At 41.6% G+C, this 14,318-nt stretch overlaps 1 protein-coding gene across 1 annotated transcript in view; it reads right to left on the bottom strand.

Annotated features, from left to right (window-relative positions):
* The window catches only part of LOC111771627 (translation initiation factor IF-2), a 115,499-nt gene that overhangs the window by 61,727 nt on the left and 39,454 nt on the right, over positions 1-14,318 (bottom strand). The window lies entirely within an intron of this gene.

Raw genomic sequence — 14,318 nt, 5'->3', positions numbered from 1 at the left:
TGTCTTTGTCTGTGGTGCTTATCACCTTCTTAACTAAGGAGTCACTTCAGAACGCTTTAATGTGGACTCAAAGGAGCAGGCACACACAGACATGCACACTCACACTGAGATGCATATGAGATATGCGTGCACATGCATATATAGAATACATTCTTTTACACATATTCCTTTATCTGAATATATGTATATACATGTAATATGCAGATTAAAGAATGTGTGTGCATATGTCTATCTATCTATCTATATGGACATATACATACATGAACATTATTTTATCATGGATTCAGATACATAGATATATACAGTTGTAATACTTATGCAAAGTACATATAAACATATGAAAGAACGTGTGCGTATATATGTACATGCACACGTTATTTTACGTTTAAATGCATTATATACACATATAAAGGAATGTAAAAGAGTATATTTTATACATAGAGAGATACAACTGATTCGATTTAAATCAGCCATATTTAGATAGAGAGAGATAAAGACATGATGAACAGATAGATGATAGATTGATTGATAGATAAATGATTGATAGATGGATAATGATAGGTGAATGATTGATAAATAATGATAGAGGATAGACAAAAGATATATAGATACATGATAAGAGATATAGATAGATACAGAGACAGAGAGAGAGAGAAAGATGAGAAAGAGAGAAGGGATCTCTCATGCAAAGGCAAACTTTCTCAACCTCAGCACTATTGCCATTGGGCAGGACCATTCTCTGCGCTGGGGGCTGCCCTGTGCCCTGTAAGATGTTGAGCATCATCCCTGGTCTCCACCCACAAGGTGCCAACAGCTCACATCTGCACCAGTTGTGACCACCAACACATGACCTTCAGACATTGCCAAGTGCCCCCTAGGAACAAAGTCATCTAGACCTTGCTCTGGAACAAAGGAGTCTCTGGGACCCACTGTGACCTGTTCCTATTCTCCATGACCTGGCATTCCGCCGTGCAGTCAGCCATCAATGTTCTATACTGTTACAGGACGTGCATGAGTCCTGAGGGTCCACTCAGCACCGCCCCCTCCCAGGGCTCCTTATCACTGAGAGGGTGACACCACCAACCCGATTTGCACAGATGAGGAAACTGAGGCAGAAAGAGGCTACAGCACTCTCTGGAGGACCATAAACTAGCCAGGATTACAGTCTAAATTCATTTGGCCGCAGAACTCTTGCTTCCTCTGCAGTACCATTTTTCTCTCCAGGATGAGATGTCTTTCTGTCCGTGATGCTCTGGCTCCTACAGAGACTGGTTCTGCAAAGAGGAGGAAATCTCCCATGCGGTGGACACCTTGAAAGCAGCAATCGGGTCTTCGGCTCCCAGAGAGAAGCACTGGGGTTGAGTTTATTCACAGCTCCCGTCTGTTCTTGAATGGTCACATTTGCTTGGCACAGAAAGGGTACAGTTGCCCCCCCCCCCCCACCTGCCCCAATCCGAGCCTCATTTGTGCTCTTCATGAAGGGTGCAGATGGTGAAGGGCAAGCCACTGGAAGAGACTGAGGCCCCTGATGGGGGAACAACATGACCCCATAGCCAGGTCACGGGACAGGACAGATTGCATTAGGATGGGGTGGAAGATACTGCAGCGACTCACTGGAGGGTGCTACTCTGGTACAATTGCAGCCAGAAGCACCATCTGCCCTTGGCCAGACCACAGAGCTCGCCAGCCATGGACATCAGCCACGAGTGCCAGCAGCTCCCAGGACATCCTGGAACATAGACTAAAAGACCTGAGACAGCAGAGCACAGCACCTGGCAACCTGGACCCTTTGCTCCACTTCCTGGAAGGCACAGAAGCCCCCTTCAGAGCCCAGATGTCACTCAGGGAGGAGAGATGGAGGGGAAATCATAATGACAGTATTTCCCCTGAAGGGATTGTGTCTAGGCTTACACTGGACTGAAGTAACTGGATTGAATGGATTTTAATTCCCTCGTGCATGTAGCATCAGCCTCCTACTGACACATACACATCCACGCACAAACATGCACACCAAACACACATCACACATGTGCATACATACATGTATACACTATACATGCACATATACCAGTTTACATGCTAAACACACATTGCACGTGTGCACGCAAACACATCACATAGGCATCCACACCATGCATGTAAGCATGCACACATACCCCACACGTGCATATGCCTATACAGACCACACATATACATGCACACACTAAACACCCCACATTTACACATAAGCACACAACACACACCACAGATGCACATACACAGTCAATATACACCACACATGCCCACATATTGCACATGCACACACTACACAGTGCACGCACACACACATACACATGCAAACATACATACCATGTACATGTGCACTTGAATACACCCAGACACACAGCCTACTCACATGCACACCACATTCACACACACAAGCACACCCACCTGCACCTAGAACACCAGATCACCATTCCAAAATTGACATGTGTTCTCTGGTTGTAAAGAAGACGCAGAAATGGGTCAGGATGGGCTATCAGTTTGACTCTCATTTCTCCAAAAATCCTCAGTGAAATAAAAACATGGAAGTACAGAAATCCTACACACTGAAAAAAGGGTGTGGGTGTGGGCAGGACATTAACCAAAAATGAGAAATCTCAACTGCTTTGTGAGAGACGGAAAGAGGAAGTGAGTAGATGAAGTCTAAAGTCTACAGCAATCGTGGTCATGTTTTTTGATTATGCTCAATATTATAAAACTTTTCAGCACATGCTCGATATGTATACAAGTACAATTGTCAATAGACTACATATTAGCAAGGCTTATTTTTTCCTGTTTAGTAAATAAAATACATATATGTAGAAGTTCTCATATTTTTCCATACCCAACGAGATCATCTTACTTCCTCCCTGGGGGAACACAGCCCCTTCTTTATAAACCATTAATCTAGAAGAGTCTATGACGGAAGAGAGTCGGCAGCAGTCCGTTGGTACCGTGAAGACTGCCTCTACCTGGATAATCTCAATCCCAAAGCACTCCCAGCCTCAGGGGCTTCTGCAAATGGAGGACCCCAAATATGGTGACATCTTACTCCCTCAGACTCAAAAATTCAGCACTAAACCCCTCCAGATCTGTACGGTCTTGCAAGACTTAGACCTTTCTCTCCAAGCAAACGTGTTTCCTCTCACTCCAGTTTTGGGAACTGTACAAATATTCCATAAGGAATACTTCAGTGGTTGTTCCCAGTACCCTGCATTGCTGGCACCAAGAAAGGAACAGAAAGAGGGGGAGCCCACCCATCCATCCCTTCTCTGAACTTGGGGAACGATTTCTCCAACAACGAGACTCGTGGAATCTCCTCCTCACATCTCCAAATGTGGTTGAGAACAATTGCCTTTCATTAGTTGACTTGCAAGTCAAAATCATGGATTCTTGTAGTCCATCCCTACCCTGGTGGGTTTCTGGGCTGAGTGTACCCCACAAGTTTGTGATTCTAACAGGGTCCCCAGAGGATTGCTGCATGTTTACAATAAAGCAATACCACGTCTGTCCTGCATGAGCTGGGTGACCTTGGTCAAGAAACAATCCCTTTGAGGCACAGATTCTTTATCTGAAAAGTTTGGAAAACAATACTAAAAACTTACAAGGTAGTGAAGCATGAGAATCACTCAATCCAGTAATTTTTAGAGATCAATAAAGATTTCTCTCTCTCAACTTCTGATAACTATGATCATGGTGGGAAGGTGGGTATGGGGAGATTGTGTTGGGGGAGCGCTTTTATAAGTGGAACTTGAAATATGAAAATGTTGTGTCATCAGTCTTAATGACATTTCATCCTTATTTTATTCTGATAAAATTGGATAGTGAGATATGGGTGGTTTAATTTTTTCTTATTAAGTTCTCTCTTATTTTTTAAGAGATTTTCCAGATCAGGAATCAATACAGCCCATGTATTAAACATAAAAACATTGTACACAGGTCCCATAAATAACGAAAGCACAGAAAAATAGAGGAAGAGCCCTGCGTGAGTTTCCCATGGCAGGTCTAACAAAGTATCACAAACTGGGGGGCTTCAAACCGCAGGAATTTATCCCCTCTCTCAGTCCTGGAGACCGGAAGTCTGAGATAAAGGTGATGCAGGGCTGCTCTCCCTCCCGAGGCTCCAGGGGGGTGCCTTTCTGCCTCTTCCAGCTTCTGCGGGCTCCAAGTGTCCCTTGGCTTGTGGCCACATCCTTTCCATCTCTGCCTCGGCCTTCACATGGCTTCTCCTCTGTGTCTGTGTCTTTTCTCTTCTGTATCATATAAGGACAGTTGTCATTGGATTTAGGACCACCCTCATCCCAGATATTCTCATCTCAAGATTCTTCACCTAATTACATTTGCAAAGACTCTTCCCAAATATGGTCACGTTCACAGGGATGTGGTCATGTCTTTTGATGGGCCACCATTCAACTCACTGCAAGTCCTAAATGGGAAAACGGGTCATTGACATAAAGACCCTAACAGGGGATGAGTCTATTTTATTCACACACTTCTGTTTTAAAATCACCTGTGTCTTCCTTTTGTACTACAACAAAAAATAAAGTAAAACTGATGTTTTCAATTAGTCACGATGCCCCCTTCTGTAGAAAGGAAGTGATCGTAAGGAGAAAAAACCATCTTATTCTCTATCAAACAACCATTTTCCTAAACTGGAGATCAGGATGCTTACAGACTGAACAAGAAGATTCAGAGGGAGGTTTTGGATTCAGAAAGAATGGGCTAAAAGTCCCCTCCACCATGACAAGGTGATTTTGAACCAGTTAGGTCGCCTCAATTTCTGCCTCCTAAATGCACGGGGATAAAATGAGATACTGCCCATGAAAGTACCTCACACGGTACCCGAGTGTCGATGAGTGTTCAGCCAACACGAGTTCTTCTCCTTCAGGGTCCTGTCATTCTTGTCCTCCTGTTCTCACAACCTCTTTCTTTCGAGAAACCAAGAGTGATTCAAGCTCTTAAGGGAAGGAAGCTGGAAGATTGTTGTATTGGACAAGAAGGTTGAGCTCTCCTAGGAATTCAAGGACTGGGAATATCTGGGTTTGACAGAAAGTACAACCGAGTCACGTCAGGGACGAAAGTTGCTCCAGGAAACAACTGCTCTCTCCAACTCTCTCTCAGAAACCATGTAGCTCCTCTCCTCTCTCAGGTTAGCTCCATTTTCATCTTCTTTTATCTCCCTAAAAACACCTTGCAAGTTTATGCAGCATGCATCTCCAGCAGAGGCCCCATGCTCAGCCCATGTAAATGGCGCCCTCTGGATTCAGGTTGACCAGATGCTTCTGCTGTCTCAATCTTGGCTTCTTGATCGCTTCTTGGACTTGTCATTGCACTACTCTACCAAACAGCATTTCTTCAGCTTTTCATGCCTTTGCGGAATGTAGATTTCCTTCAATCTTTATTCAAATCCCCAAGAGGAAGCCTCTGTTTGGCCTGGCTTGTCATTTCTAGAAAGGCCACACAAGTCATGAGTCACTGTCCATTCAAGGAATGCTCGTGATAGGGTCAGGTGTTCATCCTGATCCTTCCAGCTGTGCCTGAAGGTCAGATGTTGAGGACAGGATCATGTGATGCATAATAAGGGAGGAGAGTTGCAGCTTTCCCTGTTGGTGGTGAGACAGACATCTCAAGCAGGCTGTCAGGCAGCTCTCAACCAAGCTCCCCTTTTAGAATAACTGTCGTGGGCTTGGTTCAAGGAGAATAATTGAATGAAGTATGTCAATCAAACACGCTTCTCCTTTACACCAGTTTCCACGCCTGCCCCTTCTACGAATGTTCTATGGTGACTTGACTATGTATGCTTACAAATTTAGTTACTTTCAAATCTCTAGCCCTATAAGCTATTTGCTAACACAAGTATCTACCAGGTAAGTTCTATTGATTTTTATCATCTATACACTGAGTACCAGACAGGGAAAGTGGGAATCATCTCATAACACGTAAGGTTACATCTCACAACATAATAGATGGTTAATGGTTAAGAAAAGAGACTGCATTCTGCAGGTACATCCATAAAAGCAGAAAGCCGATTAGTGGCTGCCAGGGGCTGGAGGAAGAGGAATTGGAGAGTGACTGATCAGTAGGTATGAAGTCTTCTTTTGGGGTGATGAAAATATTTTGAACTAGATAGAAGTGAAGGTTGCACAACATTGTGAGTGTACGAAGTGCCACTGAATTGTACCCTTTCAAATGGTTAATTACAATTACATGTTGAGGTGAATTCCAATTCAATCATAAAAAAGAAAGAAGCTGCATTCTAAATCCCTGTCTTCTCCAGAACTACGATCAAAAGAGGCGGGTATTAAACACAAAGCCATCAACATTTTGCTTCAGCATATTTATCCCGACCGCGTTCATGAGTCACATGTAATTTCAATACGCCATGGCTAAGTGGCAGCCCCAACAACAGACCCCCAACCAGCAGGGCTTGTGGAATAGCCAGGATTTCCATCTGCCATGTTGGCACAATCTCAACAATGAGCACAGAGCCCAAGGTCTGGCTGAACGAGAAGGCAGTGTCCCTTCCCAACCAACACAGTGAAATGAAGGAAAGCGGACTGATGCTGACACTGTATGCTTCATGTTCTCCTACACTGGGAAAGGCTATTCCATCGATTTACCAACATGGAATGAAATAATCCCATTTAACTTTCCAATAACACTCTTCAACTGCATGGGCACTTTTCTATAGATTAAAAATCTAAAACAAACAAAAAGCAAAACTATAGAGAGAACAATAGATAGTGGTCACTGGGGTCTTGAGAAGGAAGGAAAGGATGAAAAATTGAGAATAAGATATTTTTAGGACATTGAAACTATTCTGTATAATACTGTGATGCTGGATAGATGTCATCATCCATTTGCCAGAACCCACTGAAGAGACAATAGAAAGAATAACCCTAGTGTAAACTACGGGCTTTAGTTAATAATAATGTAGCAATATTGGTTCATCATTTATAACCTTCTACTACACTAAGGCAAGATGTTAATAAATAGAGGATGCTGTGCACGCATAAAGGGAAGAGGGTATGTTGGAATTCTCTGTATATTCTGCTCAATTTTTCTACAAACCTAAAACTCTTCTAAAAAATAAAATTTATTAGCTTAAAAATAGAATAAAGCTTAGAAAATAAGTAAAATCAAATAAACCCCCTGCTCTGCAAATTTAAGTTAGGAATTGCCTCTCCATTTGTCCCTCACAACTCCTTCAATGTTGAAATCAACATATTGGATTAACGCAAGAAAAAAAATTGTAAATATGTATGGTGGTGGATGTTAACTAGACTTACTGTGGTGATTATTTCTCAATATATACAAACATAGAATCATTATGTTGTACACCTGAAACTAATATAATGTTATAGGCGAATTATACCTCAATTTAAAAAAAAAAGGGATGCTCAGAAGTTTGAGGCCAGTGTCAAAAGGAACTGGAAAAAGGGAATATCTCTCAGCAAATACACTAATTAGGGTTCTGCAAAGGCTGATATTTCTAAATATCATCCACTTTTTTACATTAAAGTTCTCATGAATTTTAAAAGAAAATATGCTTAGCACACAATGTCCTTTAATTTCATAAGTGCACATTGTGTGATGTTTCCTGTATTTTTTTAAAAAGATCTATTTTTAAAATGATTTTTTTCCAAGAATGACAAAACCCTTCAAAAAACCAAAGAGTATCTCTCTGAAATGCTTGGATACCCCTTAGCCTCTCTGCTTTATTTCTACACATAAGCCAGATGTAGGTTTTAGTGACATTAAAGAAATTGAAAAATTGGGAAAACAGACTATAGCTTAATTACAAATAACATCGACTGGCTTCAAAATACAAAAATACAGAAAGAGAGTTTTAATAAAAGATGGCTAGATGGACAGATGACAGGTGGATGAACGATGGATGGGTGGAGAGATGCATAACTCAAAATATATTATCTATGTTAGGAGTTAAAATTTCTTAAAAACAGCAAGGTGCCAAGCAGCTCACAGGAGCTGAGTAACAGGGCATTCAGTCAGCTTTTGGATGATCACATTTGGTATAATTTTACATTTTCATGACGCTTCATGCTCATCTGCAAATGGAGAGATAAAGTTTTTTTCAATATTTTTTCCAAACCTACCATATCTGATGCCAAATTCTGCAACAACCAGCAAAATAGGATTGGTTTATGTTAATTGTCATATAGAACTATTCAAGATAGATAAAATACATTATTATTATATTTTATTGATTTATTATTAAAGTTTATTATAAATTTGAATTATTAAGTTACTATTGATTGATTAAGTACCAAACATAATTTATTATTATTATTAAGCAGCATACCAAATATAAAATTTGTTGTGATGATGATGATGATGATGATGATGCAGTACACCAAACATAAGGACATATTATTATTGTTATTGCTAAGCAGTGTTTATTATTGGTTACTTAATGCCAAATGTCACAACAAGTTCTTTACAGAAAATATCTTGTGTTGGTTTTCACAATGATCACGTGATTTTCTTTTTTTTTTTTAAAGATTGGCACCTGGGCTAACAACTGTTGCCAATCTTTTGGTTTTTTTTTTTTTTTCTGCTTTATCTCTCCAACACGCCCCACCCCCCCCAACCCCCGTACACGGTTGTACATCTTAGTTGCATGTCCTTCTAGTTGTGGGACATGGGACACTGCCTCAACGTGGCCTGACGAACGGTGCCATGTCTGAGCCCAGGATCCGAACCCTGGGCCACCGCAGTGGAGCGCGCCAACTTAACCACTCGGCCACGGAGCCGGCCCCTACGTGAGTTTTTCACCCAGGCATGGCCAGCATCTACCCCCAGCTTGGTTGCATTAGAAGGCCAGTTCTCCCAACCTTGACAGTCTGATGAAGACATAAACATTCAATAAAAAAGCAATGCTGCTGTTTATAATCACAACTACCTTTGAAGAAAAGAGAATCTCCTTCAATAGAAATCTTGGTGCTGTTCTGGGTTCCATGAGGGGCTGGATATGTGCCTTTTGGAGCAGAAGCTGGGGAGATCAGGGGGGATTTTCAGAATCAGAGGAGAACTGCAGAAAGCGAAAAGACATTTATGAACAGGATGGCTCATCCGAGAGGAAAAGTGTTTGCATGGCAGCATTGTAAACTATCTCTGCTTTCCCTGGTAGGCAGAAGAAAAGGAGCATTAAACTCAATTTTGGCCTCAAAATACACAAATACAGAGAGAGAGAAGGAATAAAAGATGGATAGATAGATGGATGGAGAACAGACGGATGGAAGGATGGATGGGTAGATGGATGGATGGGTAGATGTATGGGTGAATGGATGGATGAAGAGATGGGTGGATGGATGGATGGATGGAATATGTGGATGGATGGATGATGGATGATGGGTGGATGGATGGGTGGATGAATGTGTGGATGAATAGGTGGATGGGTGGATGGATGGACAGGTAGATGGATGGGTGAATGGATGGGTGAATAGATGAGTGGGTGGATGGATGGATGGATGTGTGAATGGATGAATGACAGATGGATGGATGAATGGATGCATGGATGGATGGATGGATGGAAAGTTATAGCTGTGCATGTGTGTGTGCAAAACAATGAGAATTTGTAAAAACAAAATTTATGGGAAATCTAAAAACCCCACTCTATTCTCTTATTTCCACCCTTCCATTCCTCCGCATTTGCTGGAGCCATTACAAAACTGAACACATTTGGTTTAATCTCTTTTCATTGAGCCTGATTTCTAAGTAATAAAAAATAATAAACAGAAAACAGACCAAAATGCAAAACATTAGCAAGAAGGCCAAGAAAATGAAATGGACTCATCACTACCTTAAATGACTGGCCCTAGGGAATTCAGAGGTGATGTCGCACAGGCTTGTTCCAATCTTCATCTCAGACTCTTCCTGCTTTGCAGCATTTAACCCAAATGCTGAACTGATTCCAGGGGATCTGCCTCTTAGCGGCACAAGCCCAGACTGGCTTAGCTATGAATTGAAGAAGGCAGCGTTCATCTCCAAACTGGGCACAGGTCATCTCTTCAGGAAAACAAGAGACAGAGGAAATAGGGAGGGTCCCCATGGGCTGGACCCATATGCTCTAAATAGTTTCTCTGCACCTAGGAATGTGTGGCTGCCGCCTGGGCAGGTCTATGTGCTCAATAGATTGGCGTCTGTGCTATGCCATGGGTGAGCTCCATAATGCACCTCCTGCAGCGGAGACTCGCAGGGGCAACTCTGCACCTTGTTGTATTGCAACCTGACCTTCCAGGATGGAGGCCACATAGGGACTGATGCAATCGCTGGACCACAATTCTTTCTTCAGGAAACTGGCTTTTAGGATCATTAAATTGGACTTGAACCCATAACCCATAACCCATAACCCACCTCACGGAAGGTACATTTCTGTGCCTCGATGACTCATCCATACATCCTGCCACTCTCAATATGTGCAAGCAGAGAACCATAACTACGTTTCCGAGGTTGTCCCATTTTTGTGCTTGTCCCTGGAAGTATTTCATTCCCCCATACCCACTGGGATATATAAAAAACGGACAATATGTATGTCTTGTTCTGTTTTCTTAGTGTCTCCCCAAAACTCCCAGACAAATGTGCTCAGTGGATTTAGCTCAAAGGCAAGGAACAAAATTGCATGGTTCTTCCTTATGACCTTAGCATATCTGTCTTTTACAAAAATGAAGTGAAACACAATTATTAAGCATGAAAAGCATGCTAATCATGAATCAGCAAGAAAATCATGCTTATTGTGCATTAGCTTGCCAAGACCCATTCACTGTGTTCGACAAGCTGAGAAGAAAACAAGTGAGTTACCATTTATCTTTATAGAGCCATGATAATTTTCTCCCGTAGAATCCTTAATTAGTAATATTGAGAGTCCTATAACATATTTGAATTTTTCTTTAAGAAAGAAGGGAGGGAGGGGAGAAGGGAGAGAAGAAACTATCATTTATTGAGGAGTCACTCTGTGTTCAGCACCATGTAAGCTTTCCCCAAATGGAATCTGTAATAGTTTTCATTGCTGTTGTAAAAAATTACCACAAACTAATGGACCTAAAACAAAACAAATGCATTATTTTACAGTTCTGGAGGTCAGAAGTCCAACTTGAGCCACATGGAGCCAAAATCAAGATGTCAGCAGGGCTGGTTCCTTCCGAAGGCTCTAGGGCAGAATTCATTCCTTGCCTTTAAAAGTTTCTAGAAGCAACCTGCATTCCTTGGCTAGTGGCTCATGCCTTCATCTTCAAAGCACACTACTCAGATGTCTGCTTTCACCGTCGTATCTCCTTCTCTAACTCTGACACTCTTGAATCCCTCTTAAAAGGACACATGTGATGACATTGGGCTCAGCTGGATAATCTAGGATCATCTTTCCATCTCAAGAGCCTTACCTTAATCACCTCTGCAAAGTCCCTATGCCATGTAAGGTGACATATTCACTGATCCCAGGGATTCAGAGGTAGACATCTTTGGGGAGACATCACTCTGCTGATGACACCAAGTTTCAGTGTGGAAGATGTCTCTCTATGGGAGCAATGCACCTAGTCTTCATTCAAGGACCACCAACTACTGCCCCTCACTGTTTTCATCCTGCATCATCATCTTTCCATTATGAGCCAGTTTCCATCAGCAGTAATTTCACCAGAGTCTAACACAGGGGCTCTGAATTCTTCCCTGGGCAACTCAAGAATTCTTACCTCCTTTTAACCTAGTAAATTCATCTCTTATTTTTGATAGCATAGAAAAGAAACCAAGGGCTTAGTATTGCTTCTCCATTCAATCAATCTTTAAGTGGATAAGAAATCTTTCAAATATTCACTTACATAAGTAACACGATCAGCGTCTCAATTTTTAAACACAATTTGAAGTTGCTATACAGTAAAATTGCTGATCATACACAAACGTCAGTCAACTGAATCAACCACGAAATTGCAACTTAATTCTAAATGTCTAAGATTAAAACTTGATTCATGTCTTGATCTCTTTCCTTTCCTGTTGAATATTTTCACTCTATACTACTTGGACTTTGGGGAAGTTGATGACATATCTGTCACCAGGCTGTTCCGGTATGCACTTTGCTCTGGGTCATTGCTGATGATCGACTTGTGCTTGGCTAGGCACTTCTACTCCAGACGCATGCAAAGTTCCACCTGGGGATTTTCTTGGTTATTATCTCTTCAGATCAGACAATGCTCTCTTTCTGGAATTCCTGCCATAGAGAGATCAGCACTCATTGATCTCTCCTTGGAATCTCAATTTTTATCTGACCCTTGGCCTCTCTTAATCATCTTTTTAATTATTTTATTGACGACATATGGGCTTATAACATTGTGTAATTTCACGTGTACATTATTATATATCAGTTTCTGTATAGACTGCTTTGTGCTCAACCCCAATAGTCTGGTTTTTACCCGTCACCATATATATGTGCCCATTTACCCCTTTTGCCCGCCCCCAACTCCCTTCCCCTCTGGTAACCACCAATCTATTCTCTTTGTCCATGTGTTTATCTTCCACGTATGAGTAAAATCATACGGTGTTTGTCTTTCTCCGTCCGGCTTATTACACTTAACATAATACCCTCAAGTCCATCAATCTTGTTGCAAATGAGACAATTTTGTCTTTTTTTTCTGGCTGAGTTGCATACCATTGTATACATACACCACATCTTCTTTACCCAGTCATCAGTTGGTGGGCACTTGGGTTGCTTCCACATCTTGGCTATTGTGAATAATGCTGCAATGAACATAGAGGTGCATAAATCACTCTGGATTGTTGATTTCATGTCCTTCGGATAAGTACCCAGTAGTGGGATAGCTGGCTCATATGGTATTTGTATTTTTAATTTTTGGTGGCCTTTCTTAATCTTAATTGCAGAATGTTCTGAGGTGATTCTGAACCTGGTCTACAGATCCATGTGTATGGATCTGTTCCCCTGTTATGTCCACTCACTCAGGGATCTGTCATGCTTTCTTATTCTCCAAGAATTTTTCTCCTTTTCCTTTTAAATTTAATTTGTATTATTGTCAAAATGATATATGTATAAAGTCCAAAAAATTAAATAGTCCCCAGGTTGTGTCTTCTCTTCAATATTCACTCTTACTTTTTTCTGGTCTTGTTCCTATATTTCGAAATAACATATTTACTCAGAAATCTCTTTTTGTTAGATTTAGATGATATCCATTCACTTCCTGTTTGCTGGAGGATGTTTTTTTGTTTCTCATCCATCTTTATTTCATCTAGCATGTGTGTGTACACACTCACACACACACACCCCCTTTCTATTCATCATCCTGCTATAACATAATCTTTACTAAACTAATACACTATAAACACTGAGATGTGCTTCCCTTCCCTTCCTTGCATAATTTCTTGCTTCTCCTAGACTTACTAATCACCTCTTTTTTGCTACATGCCTTTTTTATTCTTATCATGGACTTATTATTATACAGCACATCCCTTCTGAACACACTCAACCACATGAGGGAGTCTATCGGTTTTTTTAACACAGCTTTCTGGGTCCCTCCAACCTCCTGCTGCAGTGTGGGTTTACTATTTTCTTTGACGCCCCCACAGCTGTTGTCCTGGAATGTGGATTAAATGACATAGAGTGTAAGATGCTAGAACAGTCCCCTACTCATGATCACAGGATGTTATTTTTGTCTTCATCCTGTAGAATTCCCCGAGAGCCCCCTGACCTCTCTCCCATTAGCTACCCCAGTTCCTGAATCTCCTGTCTTCCTCATGCTTCCCTCCTGTCTTCTTGAACTGCATCTTCCAGCACATTTCAAGCAACTGTACATGGGAGGTACCACCATGAGGCATTCTGCATCCTCATGACCACCAGCCTTCACCTCATATGGCTTCGTTGGGTTGGGAGTGCAATCCTAGGCACTTCCCCCCAAAATGGTGAAGGCATTCACTGTTGGCTTTGAGCTTCCAGAGCCTCTGCACCAAAGTCCAATCTCTTTTCTGTTCCTTAACCCTTTGTCTCTCACTGTTTAATATTCTACAGTTTCTTCTCTTTATCTTTCATGCTCTGAAATGCCACAGCCATTCCCCACAAGGGGAGTCTCCCAGTCTCCTGGTGATCCAGAACCTTGACTGTTCTTATACTTTTGGATATTTTAAAACCTTCTTATTTCAAGTCATGTATTTCCCCTTCTATCACATGGATAGGCAATCTCGGCTTAATTTCTCTAATTTTTTATGCAGCAAGTGTGAGGAGCAGGAGAAATATTTGGACCTCTAGGTGCTAATTAACTCTGACATTGATGGATGACGTCTGC

Source organism: Equus caballus, chromosome X (assembly GCF_041296265.1).
Source record: "Equus caballus isolate H_3958 breed thoroughbred chromosome X, TB-T2T, whole genome shotgun sequence".
Lineage (NCBI taxonomy): Eukaryota > Metazoa > Chordata > Mammalia > Perissodactyla > Equidae > Equus > Equus caballus.
Note: the sequence above shows the minus strand (reverse complement) of the source record. Positions and strands in the feature narration are given on the sequence as shown.